This window comes from Callithrix jacchus, chromosome 14 (assembly GCF_049354715.1).
Source record: "Callithrix jacchus isolate 240 chromosome 14, calJac240_pri, whole genome shotgun sequence".
Lineage (NCBI taxonomy): Eukaryota > Metazoa > Chordata > Mammalia > Primates > Cebidae > Callithrix > Callithrix jacchus.
The window spans coordinates 12,446,006-12,465,813 of NC_133515.1; the positions used below are offsets into that span (position 1 = coordinate 12,446,006).

The 19,808-nt window shown below is 46.2% G+C and overlaps 1 pseudogene across 1 annotated transcript; it reads right to left on the reverse strand.

The window, feature by feature from the left end:
• Positions 1-2,132: 2,132 nt before the first annotated feature.
• LOC118147217 (lithostathine-1-alpha-like) lies at positions 2,133-18,730 on the reverse strand (annotated as a pseudogene). Its single transcript, XR_013526051.1, has 6 exons — positions 18,290-18,730; positions 5,019-5,152; positions 4,010-4,128; positions 3,562-3,703; positions 2,737-2,848; positions 2,133-2,542 (listed from the first exon to the last, which is right to left on the reverse strand). The product of XR_013526051.1 is annotated as a lithostathine-1-alpha-like (transcript).
• Positions 18,731-19,808: the final 1,078 nt, after the last annotated feature.

The following is a 19,808-nucleotide window of genomic DNA, read 5'->3' on the forward strand; positions in this document are numbered from 1 at the left end:
TCTGTAGACCATCAACAATCACATGTAACTTGAACTGGGTTTACATGAATATAAGCATACTTCATTCTATTGTGCCTGATAGATACTGTGTTTTGTTTTGTTTTTTTTTGATAGACAGTTTGTGGCAACTCTACATTGAACAAGTCTATCAGTGCTGTTTTCCAATATGGTGTGCTCACTTCAAGTCTTTGGGTTACATTTTGGTAATTTTGCAATATTTACAACTTTGTTATTACTATATCTGTTGTGGTGATATGTGATCAGTGATCTTTGATGTTACTTTTATCATTATTTTGGGATTCGATGAAACATATAAAATTATAATTAAATGTGTTTGTTCTGACTACTCACTGGCCACTTCCCCAGCTATCTCCCTTTTCTCAGGCCTCCCTATTCCCAGAGACCCAATAATATTGAAATTAGGCCAATTAATAACCTTTTCATGAAAGGAAGAATTGCATGCCTTTTGAGTTAAATTAAGAAATAGAAATGATTAAGCTTAGTGAGAAAGGCATGTCCAAAGCTAAGATGGGCTAAAATTGAGGCCCCTTGTGCCAAAAAGACAAATTGTGAATAAAAAGAAAAAGTTCTTGAAGAATGTTAAAAGTGTTACTCCAATGAAGACAGCACAAATTATTTAAAAAGCACATTCTTATTGCTGACTTTGAGAAAGTCAGCAACATTCTATGAAGGCTGAGAGAGTTGAGGAAACTGCCTAAGAAAAGTCTGAAGCTAGTAGAGGTTGATTTATGAGGTTTCAGGAAAGAAGCCATCTGCATAACATAAAAGTTCAAGATAAGGCAGCAAGTGTTGATGAAGCTATAAAGTTATCTGGAAGATCTAGCTCAGATAATAAAGGTAATGACACTAAAACCTGGATGACAGCATCTGTTTATAGCATTATTTGTTGAATATTTTAATCCTATTTGTTGAGACCTACATATCATAAAAAATATTTTTCAAAAATATTACTGCTCATTGATGATGCACCTTGTCACCTAGGCATACAGATATATGCAAGATTTATGATTTTTTTCATGCCTGTGTTAGAAACAAAATCTGTTTTGCAGCCTAGGGATCAAAAAGTAATTTCACTTTTTAATTCTTGTTATTTAACAAATAAATATCACAAAACTATAGCTGCCATAATAGTGATTCCTCTGATGGATCAGTGCAAAGTAAATTGAAACCCATCTGGAAAGAAGGGTACACCATTTTAGATGCCATTAAGAATATGTTTTTGATTTAAGGGAGGAGGCCAATATATCATTATTCACAGGAGTTTGGAAGAAGTTGATTCCAACTTTCAAGGATAACTTTGAAAGGATCAAGACTTTGGCGGAGAGAGTAACTGCAAATGCAGTACAAATAGCAAGAGAACTCAAATTAGAAATGCAGCGTGAAGAGGTTACAGAATTGCTGCAATCTAATGATAAAAGTTGAAAGGATGAGGAGTTGTTTCTTATAGATCAGCAAAGAAAGTGGTGTCCAGATATGGAATCTACTCTTGACAAAGGTGCTGTGAACCTTGTTAAAATGACAACATAGGGTTTAGAACAACACATAAACTTAGTTGATAAATAAGCAGCAGGGTTTGGAAAGGGTGACTACAATTTTAAAAGAAGTTCTACTGTGGGAGTAATGCTGTCAAACAATATTACATAGTATAGAGAAATCACTCATGAAAGGAAGAATCAAATCAATGTGGCCAACTTCATTGTAGTCTTATTTTAAGAAACTGCCACTTCTACCCTAACCTTCAGCAACCACTGCCCTGATCAGGCAGCAGCCATCAACACTGAGGCAAGACCATTCACCAGCAAAAGAATATTGCTTGCTGAAGGCTCAGATGATTGTTAGCATTTTTTTAAGCAATAAAGTACTTTTTTATTAAATAATGTATATTTCTTTTGTAGACATAATGCTATTGCTCATATAATAGACTACAATATAGTATAAACAAAACATTTATATACATTGGGAAGCAAAATATAAGAAAAAAACCTGTGTAACTTGCTTTTCTGTGATATTAGACTTATTTAAGGGGACTGGAACTGAATGCAAAATATCTTTGAGATATGCCAGCATGTGGGTTTTTGGTAACTCTCCCTCTTGTCAACCTTGTCATAAGCAAGGCCAAGTATGTTCTTAAATACTGACTTCTAATATGCATGATACGTGGATAGAGTTTTTAAAAGTGGATAGGCCAGAGCAAGCTGTGTTGTAATCACTCCCATCTCAACCACCCAGGCATCAGCTGTGGAAATAGCAGACACAATAAGATAGCACTATGATGAAAACATGTTTATTTTCATTACTAGGGTTCCAAAGACTTGGGTGAGTAAAAGTACTAACATTAACAAGGCAAACTCAGCAGAGAAGAGTGTGTCCAGGTTGAGTTGGAGAGATGGTCTGGTTTAATTTTTGACTCTGTCGTAATTGCTGGATCAGTTCTAGACATTTTCCAGCTGCCTCTAGTTTTTGAACTTGCAGACAAAGGAGAACTTGTCTTCACAAGGCACATCCTTCCATCTCTTGAATCCTATAAGTCAATGAGAAGAGTTTGAGATGAGAGAACAGAAAGATTGTGACCCTCCTGGCTTTAGGACTCAGGACAAAAAACAAACATCCATTTCCTGGATGAAGAGCTACCTTTCCTCTATCCCAGTACCAGTCCCATCCTTAGAGCTAAGCAGCAGAGAACAGAAACAGGTGGATGGATTCTCTGCCTCTTACCTGAGCTTGAGGTCAGGCTCACACAGTAGCCAGGATTAGTGCTGCTTGGGGCTCCAATGTCCCAGGATTTGTAGGAGACCAGGGACCCACTGCTCCAGTGCCAGCAGCGGTTCTAGTTGGGCAAGATCCAGAACAGAGGCAGTGGTCACTCAAAAATCAGTAGAATCACTGGGCCTGTGTGTACACTCAGAAACGTGCCCAAACACATGAGAAGAATAAACCTTGTTGTCTTGCTGAATATTGTTTCCTTTCCTCTACTTTTGCTCTCAACTTCTTCTTTCCTGAACTGTCCAAATCACTACCCCTGTTTCACCAAGAAATAAACGTTTCTAATTTGACATAGAGATCCAGAGTAGCTCACTTAAAAAGTGGTTCTTGAATTTTTGTCTTTGAGGCCCACAACCCTCATATCCAGCATAGCATTGGCTGGCCATTAGTCGTTGTTATGCTATTTAGTATAATACCATGTTCCCAAATGCCAGCAGCAGATTCTTTACCATGAGTGAACACTATATAGTCAGCAATCTAGTCTCTCTTATTGTGCTGACAATAACAAAATAGGTAAGAAGTTGGTGCATAAGGATGTTCTGTTGACTGTAGACAGAATGAGTTTATTCATGGATGCCCAGGACACCTAGAAAATTCAGCCTTCCCCTTGTATCTCCAAACATCTGCAGTGTACCTTGCTACACAGAACATTATAGGAACTGTAAGCAGACTGATTTCTGGAAAATGATAAAAACTGGTACTTAAGAGACCAGAGCTTGAACCTCATTCTTATTTCTCAAACCTGATCATTAGGAGATAAAGAAGGCTGCAGCCTACCTTTTTGGGGTTACGGAGGCCAATCCAGACATTGAAGTCATCAGTGCCACTCTCCTTAATCAGTGAGGCTACTGATTAAGGTGCCCTCAGACTGGGTAAGCACAGACACCAAGTTGCCGGAATTCATGTTCTGGCAGTAGAGCTGTTGGGGAAGAAAATGGAGCACTCAGTGGAGGAGGAATGTGTGAGGATTATACTGAGTCCTTTAAGGTGATATGTCAGGAAAAGGACACACAGTAATGTCCCTGATGATGCTGTCATCAACCACCAGCATCTTTGTGCTGGGAATGTGCTGAATAATGGGATAAAGTAGATTGGAAAGTTTGGGGCTGATGATCGGGTAGCGAGGGGTTCAGTTTTATGTCATTGCAGCCACTGAACACACTGGAGAGTGGCAGCTTCCCTTCCCTTCATGAGCCTCCCTTCCCACGCTGCCCTCCTCACTCACCTCTGCATCAACCCAGGTCTCACGGTCTTCATTAAAGTAGTAGCAGTAGGAGCGATAGGCATTGGTGCCTTCTGGGCAGCTGATCCGGGCCTGGGGCAACCCTGTCTGGGCCTCTTGGCCTGAAAAAGAAGAGATGATTAAAAGAGGGTCTCAGAGTAAGGTAAAGGCTGGAAGGTGAGGTGGAAGATTCTGAAGTTTCCCTTTTTTTTTAAAATTGCATTTTAGGCTTTGGGGTACATGTGAAGAACATGCAAGATTGTTGCATAGGTACACACATGGCAGTGTTATGTGCTGCCTTCCTCCCCATCACCTATAATTGGTATTTCTCCCCATGCTATCTCTCCCCAACTCCCCACTCCCTGCTGTCCCTCCCCTATTTCCCCCCTACAGACCCCAGTGTGTGATGCTCCTATATATAGGAACAGAATACAGTCTATTATGGGATGACTGCTCACTTTTGTTCCTGTATCCTATATCTTCTCTCTTTGGTTTCTTTGATCAGGGTAAAAACACAGAATTGATAGGCTAAAGAAACATGTCCAGTTTCCCTTTTATGTCTGGGACTCAGGATCTTCTGCCTTGAAGGACTCAGGCTTCTACTTTTCTCACACAAGCCTCTCCTTGGTTTCCCTGAACACAAGGCTCTCCTCAGTTCTCCACCCCATTAGTGACTCTTTACACACTGACATCCCCAAATCCACCATCATGTATAAATTTAATCAGATAAACTCAGCCAACTGTGGCAGTGGCTTGTAAGGGGTTATTTTAAATTCTAGCTCAAACTCCTAAATGGGATGTGGATGTGGATAAATGTGATGAGATCAGCAATAAAGATCACTAAACACCACAAAACAATCCTTAATGGTGATTCTGCTCTCTCTCTCTCTCTCTCTCTCTCTCTCTCTCTCTCTCTCTCTCTCTCTCTCTCTCTCTCTCAGACCTATAAGCTTGGGGATAGAGTGAAGGCTTCAGGGCTAGACAGGGTTGGTTGGTAGAAAAGAGATCTTACCTTGGCTCAGAGACAGGAACATGAGGCAGGAGATCAGCATGAAGTATGAGCTGGTCTGAGCCATGCTGCGCTGCAATGAATTTCTTGCTTAAGAGGCAAATCAACAATCTCACGAGATGGCAACCACCTGGAGCCTGTTTGGGGAGACCACCCTTTACCTGCAACTTTTGTTTTTATAATAAAAAAAAAGATGTCAAAAAAAAAAAAAAAAGCTTCTTCTCCAATAAAACACCAAATGGCGGATGACGCCGGTGCAGCGGCGGGGGGCGGGTGGGGGGGCGCGGAGGCCCTGGGGGCCCCGGGATGGGGAACGGCGGTGGCTTCCGCGGAGGTTTTGGCAGTGGCATCCGGGGCCGGGGCCGAGGCCGCGGAGCTCGCGGAGGCAAAGCAGAGGATAAGGAATGGATGCCTGTCACCAAGTTGGGCCGCCTGGTCAACAGAGAAGGAGGTTCTGAGAGGTGGAGAGCAAAGCTTCTATTACCTTCCTTAAAACCTCCTCTCAGAATTTCTGAGACCAGGAAGGTCCTCTGAGACATCCAGAGCTTCAGATGTTTCTTTTGAGAGTTTGGGGATTATACAGACTTAGTAATCGAAAAACAACCCTGGATCCCACTGAGGCTTCATTACTGCTAAAATCTCCTGGACAGAAACTCATGCTGTATTTTCCCCAAGATTTTAGAGTGCATGTCAGAGGTGCCTTCTTTCTGTAATGCCCACTTACCTGTTGGCTGAATCTGAGGTGGTTTCTCAGGCCAAGTAGCTGTAGGAGCTTTATATTAGGATCAGAAAGATAAGAACCACATCATTCAAACAAAAGGGGTGGAGGCAAGGATTGAGTTTCGGGGCCTAGACAGGGCATTGACGGCATTGATTCTGGCACCAGTAGAAGCCTCTTCCTGGCACACACTGGGAGTGGTCACAAGTCAGGTCCCCTTCCAGCAAATACTTTGGCGAGCTATCTAAGTCCAAGATGGACTTTGCTTTTGCTCAGCAGAAAACAACTGAGGGTTCACATGTCCTCTAGCAACCCAGAGGGAGCAGAGAAGAGCAGATTTCCTTCTACTCCCTGTAAATTTGGAGGCTACTCTTTGGTGTCAGTCATGGCGAAAAGTTGGGAAGGAATTTACTGATTCCAAATAACGTAAAACAATGTGCTGTGGCATTAAGTGGTTCCCCCATGTCTTTTTCGGCTCACAAACTTCTCAGGATGTACCTTAAGAAGTAGATTAAATTTATATTTCTAAATATTTAACATGTCCAGAAAGGTTTGAGCTAACAAAATACAGATATCGTCAATGTGAGAATTGTAGAGAGCTGCTGCCTAAGGAAACTTAAAGAAGCTAGCCATGTGAAGTCAACTGTTTGTTAGTATGAAGTCAATGACGGTGTGATGAAATTGAATACTTACCGGAATCATCATAGAATAGTCATTTTCAATTCAGGGAATAAATGCCAATCAGAATGCAAAATTAGGAAGAAAAAACTAACCTCAATGCTCACAGAAAGAGACATGAGTATATGAATTGGGACAAATGGATCAACAAAATATAATAATATACTAAACAGAATTTAAATTGAATAAGGTAGATACCTATATTTCAACTTGGACTAGTAGCAAAACCATAGCATTGAATATAAAATTCAGTTGCAGGAAGTTACAAGCTTTTTCATTAACTTTATGTATGGTTTTAAAAGACAGATTAATACTAAATTTTGTTTATTAATCAATTCTCATATAGTTTAAAAAATAAAAATCTGACATATAAGAATATATATTACAATTTTTCATAGTATTTGCCTAACAATTTCTAAGTTTTTTTTTTCTCTGTATAAAAACTAATGGTGGGCCTGTTGTGATGGCTCAAGCCTATAATCCTAGCACTTCGGAAGGCTGAGGTAAGAAGATCACTTAAGCCCAGGAATTTAAGGCCAGCCTGGGCAACATAGGGAGACCCCATCTCTCTCTCTCTCTCTCTCTCTCTCGCCACATATATATATATATATACATCTCCAGGTATACATATGCATATGCCTGTAGTCTCCGCTACTTAGGACACTGAGGTGGGGTATTGTTTGAGCTCGGGATGTTGAGGTTGCATTGACTTGTGGTTGTGCCACTGCACTGCAGCCTGGGTGATAGAACGGGAAACTGTCTCAAAAAGACAAAAACGAAAACCAATGATATTAAACAAAGATGGCAAATGTTAGCATTGTTTATTCTCACTTTCTGATTCATATGTGTTTTTTTTAAAATAATCCAATTTATTTCTGCTTTTACAGAAAGTAGTTATGTCTTTTAAAATGATTACAACCAGAGAATGATTTCTATTTTTCTATAAATATTACCAAAGGATATAATAAGGTAAGAGTCCAGTATACTTGATACCATGACATATTTATCTTGTGAAAATTAAACAAGCAATTATTTTTTTTAATTTAAGACAAAAATACTTCACGGCATCATATTTTCTTTTCTCTTTTAACTTTTATTTTAAGTGATACAAATCCAAGTTTATTACATAGAGAAACTTGTATCATGGGGGTTTGCCGTACAGATCATTTCATCACCCAGGTACTAAGCCTAGTACTCATTAGTTACGTTTACTTACCCCCTTCCTCCTCCCACATTCCACCCTCCAAAAGACCTCAGTGTGTGTTGCTCCCCTTTATTTGTTCCATTGTGCTCATTACTTAGCTCCCACTTATAAGTGAGAATATACAGTATTTGATTTTCTGTTCCTGTGTTCGTTTGCTAAGAGTAATGGCCTCCAGCACCATTCATGTCCCTGCAAAGGACATTATCTCATTCTTTTGTATTCAACACTGAATACTTAGAAACACCTACTCTATCAAGACCCCAGTTATTTAATGTATTTACTTGGGTATATAGTTTTCAGAGAAGTTGTAAGTTCCTTAAATCCACAACAGATACTGTTTTCCTGTGGATCCCTCCTATTATAACAAGAGCTTTGATTGTGAACTAAGCAGAGGGCAAGGGTACAAGCTCAGAGGCCCTACGGATAGCTCTGACACAAGGAAATTCTGGTATTGGGTTGGGGGCCCTTCTTCCTGGCACACCCTGGGAGTGGTTACAGATAAGGTCCTCTTTCACAAACAGCTTGTCAAACTGGGCATATCAAAGCAGCAACCAGGTGCCCACTTCCCATGGCCCTCAGCAGCCCATGAAGAAGCAGCGACCTTCCAGGAATGGTGATAATGGGTGTGAAGGGAGGAGCCTGGGGAGGAAGGGCAGGGAGTGTGTGAACCTGGAGCAGGCCTATCTGTGGGACAAGTGACAAGGGAGGCAGCAGGACAAGATTTGGAGCATCCTTCTTGGGGCAGTGGGGAAAGGAGGGACACAGTTCATTGCATGCTAACGTCATTTACCATGGAGGCTCCTCTCCTGACCAGGTATGTCCCAAAAGAAACCTGAGGAAAGAGAAACTCCCAAGGAAGAAGATCAAGGGTTCTGGGGACCGCACCTTACATGTCACTGCCAAGAAGTAATAAATCAACTCTAATGCATCTTTAGGACTGTTGCTAGATACATTGAGGAGAAAGAGGAGGAAGAGCGTGATGATAGTGATGATGCGTTCAACAAGGCACTCTTAACACTGTTGACTTTCTGCTAAGCAAGTAACACTAATGATTAAAGCTTAAACTGTAATTCTCTGTAATCCCAGCACTTTGGGAGGCCAAGGCGGGTGGATCACGAGGTCAAGAGATTGAGACCATTCTGGTCAACATGGTGAAACCCCGTCTCTACTAAAAATACAAAAAATCAGCTGGGCATGGTGGCATGTGCCTGTAATTCCAGCTACTCAGGAGGCTGAGGCAGGAGAATTGCCTGAACCCAGGAGGCAGAGGTTGCAGTGAGCCGAGATCGTGCCATTGCACTCCAGCCTGGGTAATAAGAGCAAAACTCCATCTCAAAAAAAAAAAACACCTATAATTCTCTATGTACCTTCAAATATACCCTTTCATATAATAGTTTAGAATATTTATGTTATATTATTCCATTTGCAAAAACATGTATATTACAATTTTTATGCTCTGAGAAATATTTTTACATGTGTTAAATATGTTAACTTTTTAAAAATATCTCTACATATTGGGAGGCTGAGGTGGGTGTATCACAAGATCAAGAGATCAAGACCATCCTGGCCAACATGGTGAAAACTTAATCTCTACTCAAAATACAAAAATTAGCTGGGCATGGTGGTGCACACCTGTAGTTCCAGGTGCTAGGGAGGCAACAGGAGAATCGCTTGAACCTGGGGCGGAGGTTGCAGTGAGCCAAGGTCACGCCACTGCACTCCAGCCTGGCGACAGAGCGAGACTCTGTCTCAAGGAAAAAAAAATCCCTACATAGAAGAGAGATACCTTAGTCAGAAAAAAAGCTTATCCACAGAAAGTTGGATTAACTTGCCCAAGGTCACACATTAGCCACAACATGAGGCATAGCCAGAATTCAGACCCAATGTACCTGACACCAGGGTCTATGCTCTTTATTTCTTTGTTCTATTGCCCATTCTGCAGAAGTTCTAAAATTCTGACACAACTGGTAAGAATGAAAAGTTTTGGTAGATGGGATCACATATTGTTCCACTCCCTCTCATAAGGAGACAGGTATTCAGATAATTTTATTGTCTAGTTTAGACGCTAAAATTGGATCCCTCCTCTCTAAAGAGAACCACTGTCCAACAGTGATCAAACAAAATCCTGAAATTCCAGTCCACTTCCCAGTCTGTGCTTCCTTCTTCCACTTTGCCCCTCCTTTCCCTGCGGACTCCAGCAGCTATTTTACTTTGCGGTCATTTTGTAAAAGCTTCCCATCCGCAGCCTCATCTCCACATGAAAGCTGGAGTTATCCCTCATCCTCTGAGTGTCTATAGTCTCTCAGTTTCCTTAACCACCATCCCACTTCCTCCATTTATTATGCACTTCACAGAGAAACAGAGTCAAACTCAGTTTTGTGAATACCTTGTCTCTGCATCCTAGTCTCTGGGCCAGTTAAGTTATCAACTGAGGTTGCTGACGGGGTTTGACTTATTTTTGTGAGACTTCTAAGGAGGAATTGCTCTGTCAGGGACTGCTACCAACTTTCTATTATAAGCCTATGGACTGGAGGGCAAAATTTGGTTTAGGGAAAGCTCCAACAACTCTGATCCTCGACTTCGGAGTGAATTTTCTTTGGGAGGAGTATTGGATTCCTGAACCCTAAAACACAAAAAGCTAAACATATAGCCATGGTCAGAGCCATCATCTGTCGAACAACATTGGACTTTTAAAACACACATTGATATTAGCTTCAGGACTAGCACAAATATGAACTGCCCTAAAATCTGAGAGTTAAAGAATAGAAGTGGAGTTTGGAGCTCAGATTTTATTCCCTCTCATGTGAAAAGATTGTTTCTTCAGAGGAACAATGGCCTACTTCAAAGATGTAGTAAATCCACAAATCTAAACTGAACCCATAATGGACGTCTTGCTATGGAATTAGAAAAAATGTAGAAATAGAAGCCAAATAAACCTTAAAAAAATGCCAATATGTTAATTGAGATGACTATTAACCAGAATCCAGATAAATCAAAAAGGAAAACAAAAGAAAGTTATGTGTTTCCTCCAAAACTTTTGTTGAAATTTGATTGCTCTTGCAATACTACTAAGTCATGTTACCTTAAAGAATTAATTGTGCTATGAGGCCTCTGCTCTCATGGGGGGGACTAATGCCATTATAAAATGGCCCCCTTTATTTCCCTTTCCTTTTCTTGTCACTCAGTCTTTCACCTTGAGATGACACAGTATGAAGGCCATTGCAAAGTGCAAGCGCCGAGATATTGAATTTAGTCTCTACAGCTGTGAGAAAATCCATTTCTGTCAGTTACAAATTCCCCCATCTCAGGTATTTTGTTCTAGCAGCACAATAAAGACTAAGATATCAATGGGTACCAGAAGTGGTATTCTTACCATAACAAATACCTAAAAATGTGTGTCCACTTTGGAACTGGGTAATGAACAGAGGCTGGGTGGGTTTGAAAGAAGAGGCTACAAAAGTCTACATTGCCATTAAAGGAGAGCTAAGGGCTCTTCTGATGAGGGCTCAGAAGAAGGAGAGCTAACAGCCAAGCCTACATCATCTCTGAGTTACTTAAGTAAATGTAAACATAACGTTGTTAGCAACATAGACACTAGGAGTAATTCTGGTATGGTCTTAGATGGAAACAAGGAGCATGGTATTGCACGATGGAGGAAGGGCCATCCTTTATATAAAGTGCTAAAGAACTTGGCTGAATTGTCTTTATGTCCCAGCAATTTGTGAAGGCAGAATTTTAGAATCATGAACTAGGGTATTTGTTAAAAGAAACATCTAAGCAGTAACTTCTTGTTGAGGATGCTGCATGGCTCCCCTGACCTAATAATAGAAAGAAGCAACTTAAAGCTTATGGATGCTGGGCTTAATACCTAGGTGATGAGTTGATCTGTGCAACAAATCACAATGGCACATGTTTACCTATATAACATACCTGCATATCCTGCACATGTACCCTGGAACTTAAAATAATAGTTGATGAAAAAAAGAAGACATAATTTATAAAAGATAAACAAAATGTAAGTATTTTTTAAAATCTGAGTTGCTTTGTTTTTAAGAAAGAAAAGGCAAGTCAACAAGAGAAAACTGAAAATATAGCCAAGTAACCATTTGATAAAGAGATTAGTACGTATAGAAGAGGCCAACTGCTTCTTCAGCAAGACAATTCATCAAGACAATAAAAGAATGAGCCCAATGGCACCTTGGAGATTACGGGTGCTGCTTCTCCCATCACAGGTCCAGAATGCCAGTATCTAGGGGATAGAATTACACTGAAAGCTGGACCCTGGAAGCCTTTGACACATTGATGCTCAATGCCTAGAGCTACTTCAAGTCCCTGATGCGTACATTCCTGAGCAGCAATTCTTATCATTTCATAAGTGGCTTAAAGGATCTCATATGTGGCTCCAGCCACCACTCCAGAAGGTTCAGGATATAAACTTTGGCAGTGTCTACTGGGTGCTAATTTTGTAGGCTTACCTATTACAGATGTCAAAAGATGCCTCAGAGAGGTTGAGGGCTCATACAGAATTGACACAAGAAAAGGGTCACCACAGAGTTTATCCATGAGGGCAATTTCTAGTAGAACTTTGGGGGATGGGTTGTCACCAAAATGCTAACGTAGATCCAGCAGTGTGAGATGCCACCTGTAGAGGGCTGCATACAAGAGACTCTTGCCTGTGATATCTACTTCCTGGGATACACCCAGAAAAATCAAGGGGGCCCAACCCTCATCCCAATATGTAGAGAAGATTTGACTTGGAGCCAAAGACAATTATTCTCAAACCTCAGGCCTTGCCTGCATTCTTCTTCTTTCCTTTGCCTTGTCTGCCTTCTTCTTCTTCTTTTGCCTTGCCTGCCTTCTTCTTCTTCTTTTGCCTTGCCTGCCTTCTTCTTCTGTCCTTTGCCTTGTCTGCCTTCTTCTTCTTTCTTTTGCCTTGCCTGCCTTCTTCTTCTTTCTTTTGCCTTGCCTGCTTTATTCTTTTTTCTTTTGCCTTGCCTGCTGTCTTTTTCTTTCTTTTTCCTTGCCTGCCTTCTTCTTCTTTAGCCTTGCTGCCCTTTGCTGCCATTTGCCTTGCCGCCTTTCGCCACCTTTTGCCTTGCTGCCTTTTGCCTTGCTGCCTTTTGCTTTGCCGCCTTGCCTTGCCCTGCCCTGCCCTGCCCTGCCCTGTTCCGCCCCACCCCACCACACCCCGCCCTGCCCTGCCCTGCCTTGCCTTGCCTTGCCTGGGATTGCCTTGCCTGGGATTGCCTTGCCTTGGATTGCCTTGCCTTACCTTTTGCCTTGCCTTGCCTTGCCTTGCCTTACCTTGCCTCGCCTTGCCTTGCCCTGCCCTGCCCTGTTTTGTTTTGCCTTGCCTGAATTTTTTTGCCTTTCCTTGCCTTGTCTTTCCTGGAATTGCCTTGCCTGGAATTGCCTTGCCTTGCCTTGCCTTGCCTTGTGTTAACTTCCCTGAAATTACCTTGCCTTGCCTTACCTGCAATTCCCTTGCCTCGAATTTCTTTTGCCTGCCTTGTCTTGCCTTGCCTTGCCTGAAATTGCCTTTTCTGTGATTGCCTTGTCTGGGATTGCATTGCCTTGCCTTGCCTTACTTTGCCTTGCCTTACATTGCCTGGAATTGCCTTGCCTGGAATAGCCTTGCCTTGTCTTGCCTGGAATTGCCTTGCCTTACCTTGCCTTGCTTGGAGTTACCTTCCCTTGAATTACCTTGCCTTGCCTAACCTTCAATTGCCTTGCCTCAAATTTTCTTTCCCTGCCTTGTCTTGCCTTGCCTTGCCTGAGATTGCCTTTCCTGTAATTGCCTTACCTGGGATTGCATTGCCTCACCTGGGATTGCATTGCCTTGCCTTGCCTGACATTGCCTTCTCTTGCCTTGCCTTGCATTGCCTAGAATTGCCTTGCCTCAAATTGACTTGCCTGGAATTGCCTTGCTTTGCCTTACCTGGAATTGGCTTGCCTGGAATTGCCTTGCATTGCCTTGCTTTTCCTTGCCTGGAATTGCCCTGCCTTGACTTTATTGGAATAGCCTTGCCTGGAATTGTCTTGTCTTGCCTTGCCATGACTGAAATCATCTCATTTCAAATTGCCTTGCCTTGAGTTTCCTCGCCTGGAATTGCCTTGCCTTGCATTCCCATGCCTTGCCCTGGATTGCCTTCCCTGGAATTGTCTTGCTTTGTCTGAATTTGAGTTGCCTCGATTGGACTTGCCTTGCCTTTTGCCTTTTGTCTTTTGCCTTTTTTGCCTTTTGCCTTGCCTTGCCTTACCTTTCCCTGCCCTTCCCTGCCCTGCCCTGCCCTTCCCTGCCTTGCCTTGCCATGCCTTGCCTGGAAATTTTAGCCTTTCCTTTCCTTGCATTGCCTGGAATAGCCTTGCCTTGTCTTTCCTGGAATTGCCTTGCCTTGCCTTGCTTGGAGTTACCTTCCATGGAATTACCTTGCCTTGTTTAACCTACAATTGCCTAGCATCTAATTTTCTTTCCATGCCTTGTCTTGCCTTGCCTTGCCTGAAATTTCCTTTCCTGTGATTGCCTTGCCTGGGATTGCATTGCCTTGCCTTGCCTTGCCTTGCCAGGAATATTTTGCCTTTCCTTGACTTGCATTGACTGGAATTGCCTTGCCTGGAATAGCCTTGCCTTGTCTTGCCTGGAATTTTCTTGCCTGGAATTGCCTTGCCTTGCCTTACCTGCAATTGCCTTGCATCGAATTTCCTTTCCCTGCTTTGTCTTGCCTTGCCTTGCCTGAAATTGCCTTTCCTGTAATTGCCTTGCCTGGGATTGCATTTCCTTGCCTGGGATTGCATTGCTGTCTCTTGTCTTGCCTTGCCTTGCCTGGCATTGCCTTCTCTTCCCTTGCCTTGCATTGCATTGCATTGCCTAGAATTGCCTTGCCTTGAATTGACTTGCCTGGAATTGCCTTGCCTTGCCTTACCTGGAATTGGCTTGCCTGGAATTGCCTTGTATTGCCTTGCTTTTCCTTGCCTGGAATTGACATGCCTTAACTTTTCTTGTCTTGCCTTGCCATGACTGAAATTGCCTCATTTCAAATTGCCTTGCCTTGACTTTCCTCACCTGGAATTGCCTTGCCTTGCATTGCCTTGCCTTGCCTTAAATTGCCTTCCCTGGAATTGCCTTGCCTTGCCTGAAATTGAGTTGCCTGGATTGGACTTGAGTTGCCTGGATTGGACTTGCCTTGCCTTGCCTTACCTTGCCTGGAATTTTTTTGCCCTTTTTTGCCTTGCATTGCCTGGAATTGCTTTGCCTGGAATAGCCTTGCCTTGTCTTGCCTGGAATTGCCTTGCCTTGCCTTGCCTTGCCTGGAGTTACCTGCCCTGGAATTACCTTGCCTTGTTTTACCTGCAATTGCCTTGCCTTGAATTTCCTTTCCCTGCCTTGTCTTGCCTTGCCTTGCCTGAAATTGCCTTTCCTGTAATTGCCTTGCCTGGGATTGCATTGCCCTGCCTGGGATTGCATTGCTGTCTCTTGCCTTGCCTTGCCTTGCCCAGCGTTGCCTGGAATTGCCTTGCCTGGAATAGCCTTGCCTGGAACAGCCTTGCCTTGCCTTGCCTGGGATAGCCTGTCCTAGAATTTGCCTGGGATAGCCTGACACCAACTTTCTTTTGGTGGGGGGGCTCAAGGCTAAGGCGGATGGATCTGAATACGGACTAGCCTGCTTCAAGCTACGGGTTCCCTGCTGGTGTCCATGAAGGACCGCAGGTTTGGGCTGAGTGATGGCTGCAGCCATAACGGCAAGTTTCCGTAGGGAGGAGTGACCACTGACCCTCGGTCTGGCCAGGGCGTTGATAAGGGAGGCAGAAGATGGGTTAGAAAGGGTCCCAGCCAGGCCTGCAGCCCAGGTCAACTTTCTTTTGGTGGGGGGGCTCAAGGCTAAGGCAGCTGGATCTGAATACGGACGAGCCTGCTTCAAGCTACAGGTTCCCTGCTGCTGTCCATGAGGGACCACAGGTTTGGGCTGGGTGGTGGCTGCAGCGGTCACGGCAACTTTTGGTAGTGAGGTGGGACCACTGATTGTCAGTCTGGCCACGGCGGTAATGAGAGTCAGAAGATGGCTTAGAATGGGTCTCAGCCAGGCCTGCAGCCCAGGTCAACTTTCTTTTGGTGGGGGGGCTCAAGGCTAAAGCAGCTGGATCTGAATACGGATGAGCCTGCTTCAAGCCACGGGTTCCCTGCTGCTGTCCATGAAGGACCACAGGTTTGGGCTGGGTGGTGGCTGCAGCAGTCACGGCAACTTTTGGTAGTGAGGTGGGACCACTGATTGTTAGTCTGGCCTGGGTGGTGATGAGAGAGGCAGAAGATGGGTTAGAAAGTGTCCCAGCCAGGCTCCAGGTGGAAGTGGTGGGTAAGGAAGCCCCTGCAGCTGAGGGTGCTATGGTGCCCTGGGCTGGCTGTGTTGGAGTAGAAGATGAGGCCTGGGATGCAGCTGAAGCAGCTGGATGGGAAGATGGTTGAGGCTGCTTCAAGGAGCGGGTTCCCTGCTGCTGTCCATGAAGGACCACAGGTTTTGGCTGGGTGGTGGCTGCAATGGTCACGGCAACTTTTGGTAGTGATGTGGGACCACCGATCGTTAGTCTGGCCATGGCGGTGATGAGAGAGTCAGAAGATGGGTTAGAAAGCGTCCCAGCCAGGCTCCAGGTGGAAGTGGTGGGTAAGGAAACCCCTGCAGCTGAAGGCACTGTGGAGCCCTGGGCTGGCTGTGTTGGAGCAGAAGATGAGGCCAGGGCTGCAGCTGAAGCAGCTGGATGGGAAGATGGATGAGGCTGCTTCAAGGAGCGGGTTCCCTGCTGCTGTCCGTGAAGGACCACAGGTTTTGGCTGGGTGGTGGCTGCAATGGTCACGGCAACTTTTGGTAGTGATGTGGGACCACCGATCGTTAGTCTGGCCATGGCGGTGATGAGAGAGTCAGAAGATGGGTTAGAAAGCATCCCAGCCAGGCTCCAGGTGGAAGTGGTGGGTAAGGAAACCCCTGCCGCTGAGGTCGCTGTGGTGCCCTGGGCTGGCTGTGTTGGAGCAGAAGATGAGGCCTGGGTTGCAGCTGAAGCAGCTGGATGGGAAGATGGATGAGGCTGCTTCAAGTTGTGGGTTCCCTGCTGCTGTCCATGAAGGACCACAGGTTTGGGCTGGGTGATGGCTGTAGCGATAGTGTCAAGTTTCTCTATTATGGTGAAATAATTGACCCTCTGTCTGGCCAGGGTGGTGGTGTGAGAGGCAGAAGATGGCTTAGAAAGGGTCCCAGCCAGGCTCCAGGTGGAAGTGGTGGGTAAGGAAACCCCTGCAGCTGAGGGTGCTGTGGTTCCCTGCGCTGGCTGTGCTGGAGCAGAAGATGAGGCCTGGGCTGCACCTGAAGCAGCTGGATGGAAATATGGATGAAACTGCTTCAAGGAGCGGGTTCCCTGCTGCTGTCCATGAAGGACCACAGGTTTGTGCTGGGTAATGGCTGCAGCAATAGCATCAAGTTTCTGTAGTACAGTGAAATCACTGACCCTCTGTCTGGCCAGGGTGGTGGTGGGAGAGGCAGAAGAGGGGTCAGGAAGGCTCCCAGCCAGGTCTGCAGCCCAGGTCAACTTTCTTTTGGTGCGGGGGCTCGAGGTGGAAGTGGTGGGTAAGGAAGCCCCTGCAGCTAAGTGTGTTGTGGTGCCCTGGTCTGGCTGTGTTGGAGCAGACAATGAGGCCTGGGCTGAGCCCTGGGAATGTGCAGAGGTGGCAGGAAGGGTGTCTGAGGAGGATAACAGGGGACCTGCTGACCTGCGTTTCCTCCCAGACACAGGAGGTCTAAAGGGGGACCCTGCAGCAGATGCTTGGAGGGCCACGGGGTCCAGGCCATCTTGGGACTTGCATCTCTCCTGCTGTGCCTCTGTGCTGGATGCTTTAGAGTCAGCAGGCAGAGAAGACGTCCCTGTTACCAGTCCCAAAGCATGGGACAGCAGTGAGGCTCTGCACTCCCAGAGGGACTTTTCCTCACCCTGCAGTGCACAATTAAGTCACATGGTTTTGGCCTTTATCTCCAGGTCCAGGTCTTCAGCGGTGACCTGGAACCCCAGCTGTAAGGGAGATGGCAGCCTCAGAGGCTCCCCTCGCCTGTGTCGCAGCAGAGGGTACTTTCGTCTATGAGGCCTAGAGGCCTGAGATGTCGGGGAGCCACTCCTGGGGGCCAGTTTCTCCCCAGGTGCTGAATCTGCTGCCTTTTCACACTGGGCCTGACCCTGAGAGACAGCCTGAGGGCTGACCTCAGTCACTGCCTTTGAAGAAGTGAGGGGCAGCTGGCAGTCGGATGAGGCTGGCCCCTTCCCCCTCTTTACCCACGGGAAGCCTCCTGCGGAGCTGTAGGAGCTGGAGATGGAGTTGCAGCAGTAGCTCATCCTGGAGGGCTGGGATTTCTTTTCAGATGGCATTTTTGACCTCTGGGTATGGAGGTCTCTCTGCAGGGGCCCGGGCCTGGGTACGAAGGGAGAGAGGCCTCCACTGTCCCACAGGGGTCTAAATGCAGACCCTGCATCCCTGGTGCCCTCAGGACCCCCTTTCTGATCATCAGGCTTTTCTTGGACTCTGGGGTTTTTTTCCTGCTTAGGCATCCCTGCCCCACTCCCCATGAGGGCCCTCTACGTGATCTCTGGATTGGAGTGTAGGGTAGAACTGGGTATTCTGGGCCACAAAAAGGCGATTACCTTCTCCAGGGCCTCTCTGAGAGTCCTTAGGGCACTGGCTTGCTGTGGTACCTGGGCCTCAGATTGAAGGCAGGATTGCCGTACAGAAGACAGGGCTTGAAGAATAAATCCTTGGAGTTGTTTCGACACCAGGCTGCTTACAAGTGTCTGGGTAGGAAGGCTTGCCACTCCGTCCAGGGGCAGGAGCAACGGAGAGATCCCGCAAGCCAATGAAGTGAAGGATGCGGGCAGCAGGCTCAAGGAAACTGAGTCTTACTGCTGGGTCCTCGGCCCCGGGAAGGGGCCGGGACAGGGATAAAGGGCACAGAGTGCCCAGGTAACCGCTGCTGGGCGCAGTGGCTATTTTCGGATAGTTGAACTCTTGACAGCTGGACTCTGAGCGTCCTGCGAGCAATGGCGGTGAGGGATGGAGCAGGGTAGAAGGGGCACCTGATAGGTACTGGAAGGAGAGGTGCGCGCACAAAGGAAGCCAGACGTTAACGGTTTGGCCGGCAAGGTTCGTGCACAAGGCACCTGATGGCAATGGAAGGGGCGGCGCGCGCGCGCGCGCGCGGTGTACTGTAGGGAGAGACGCGCGCACTAAGGACCTGGGACCTTAACGGATCGGTGCCGCAAGGTATGCGCACAAGGCAGCTACTGACAACCGTGGGATTGGGGGCGGGGTAGGGAGCGGCGCGCGTGCTAGGTACTGGAGGGAGAGGCGAGCACAAAGGGCTCGGATTCTTAATAGATTGGCGTGAAAAGACGCGCGCACCAGGCCATGATTATTAGTATCTCTAAGCTTTTGCTCATGCTATCGTCTCCCTTCCTGGAAAACCCTCCCCACCTCAAGGGTTACTTCCTCCAAGAAGCATTCCTGGTGGTCTTCCGGCTGCCGGCCTCCTAGGCACCGCTGCCGCCACTGCCGGGGCCCAAGACCTCTGCAGCACTACGGACAGCGCTCACTCGCTCATTCACAGCCGGCGCCTCTGCCGGCATCGTTTCAGGACCATGGACAGCTCCCGGCGCAACCCCAGCCAGGCCCTGGCGGCAGGTCTCACACACCCCAGGCGCTCCATCAGCACCTGGGCACACTTGGGGCCAAGGCCAACAATACAAAAAACATTGGCCGGGTGTGGTGCCCCACACTTGTAGTCTGAGATATCTGGTCGACTGTGCGCCCCTCTCCTCCCGCCTCGGCTCTCCCCCGACCCCCATTGCCAGCAGGTGCCTTTTGCGCATACCTTGCCGCACCAATCCCTTAACGTCCCGGGTCCTTTGTGAGCGCGCGTCTGTCTCCAGTATCTATTTTGCGCGCCCGGCCCTGGACCCCCCTTTTCCCGTCCTTGCCAGCAGGTGCCTTGTGCGCGTGCCTTGCCACGCCAATCTATTAAGATTCCGAGCCCTTTGTGCTCGCCTCTCCCTCCAGTACCTAGCACGCGCGCCGCTCCCTACCCCGCCCCCAATCCCATGGTTGTCAGTAGCTGCCTTGTGCGCGTACCTTGCCGCACCGATCCGTTAAGGTCCCAGGTCCTTAGTG